This window comes from Glandiceps talaboti, chromosome 19, assembly GCF_964340395.1.
Source record: "Glandiceps talaboti chromosome 19, keGlaTala1.1, whole genome shotgun sequence".
Lineage (NCBI taxonomy): Eukaryota > Metazoa > Hemichordata > Enteropneusta > Spengelidae > Glandiceps > Glandiceps talaboti.
Genome location: NC_135567.1, coordinates 21,241,365 through 21,242,805, shown reverse-complemented (window position 1 = coordinate 21,242,805; position 1,441 = coordinate 21,241,365).

Genomic DNA, 1,441 nt, shown 5'->3' with positions numbered 1-1,441 from the left:
GCTGATAGCATGGCATGAATGTCATATCTTACAGACTAGTAGTACAGATGTGAGTGATAGCTGATAGTGTGGCATGAATGTCATATCTTACAGACTAGTAGTACAGATGTGAGTGATAGCTGATAGTGTGGCATGAATGTCATATCTTACAGACTAGTAGTACAGACATGAGTGATAGCTGATAGTATGGCATGAATGTCATATCTTACAGACTAGTAGTACAGACATGAGTGATAGCTGATAGCATGGCATGAATGTCATATCTTACAGACTAGTAGTACAGACATGAGTGATAGCTGATAGCGTGGCATGAATGTCATATCTTACAGACTAGTAGTACAGACGTGAGTGATAGCTGATAGCGTGGCATGAATGTCATATCTTACAGACTAGTAGTACAGATGTGAGTGATAGCTGATAGTATGGCATGAATGTCATATCTTACAGACTAGTAGTACAGATGTGAGTGATAGCTGATAGCATGGCATGAATGTCATATCTTACAGACTAGTAGTACAGATGTGAGTGATAGCTGATAGTGTGGCATGAATGTCATATCTTACAGACTAGTAGTACAGACATGAGTGATAGCTGATAGTATGGCATGAATGTCATATCTTACAGACTAGTAGTACAGACGTGAGTGATAGCTGATAGCATGGCATGAATGTCATATCTTACAGACTAGTAGTACAGACATGAGTGATAGCTGATAGTATGGCATGAATGTCATATCTTACAGACTAGTAGTACAGACATGAGTGATAGCTGATAGCATGGCATGAATGTCATATCTTACAGACTAGTAGTACAGACGTGAGTGATAGCTGATAGCGTGGCATGAATGTCATATCTTACAGACTAGTAGTACAGATGTGAGTGATAGCTGATAGCGTGGCATGAATGTCATATCTTACAGACTAGTAGTACAGATGTGAGTGATAGCTGATAGTATGGCATGAATGTCATATCTTACAGACTAGTAGTACAGATGTGAGTGATAGCTGATAGCATGGCATGAATGTCATATCTTACAGACTAGTAGTACAGATGTGAGTGATAGCTGACAGTGTGGCATGATAGAATGTCATATCTTACAGACTAGTAGTACAGATGTGAGTGATAACTGATAGCATGGTATGAATGTCATATCTTACAGACTAGTAGTACAGATGTGAGTGATAGCTGATAGCGTGGCATGAATGTCATATCTTACAGACTAGTAGTACAGATGTGAGTGATAGCTGACAGTGTGGCATGATAGAATGTCATATCTTACAGACTAGTAGTACAGATGTGAGTGATAACTGATAGCATGGTATGAATGTCATATCTTACAGACTAGTAGTACAGACATGAGTGATAGCTGATAGCATGGTATGAATGTCATATCTTATAGACTACACATTCTCTGATTCACACACAGCTGAGTCACATTCCT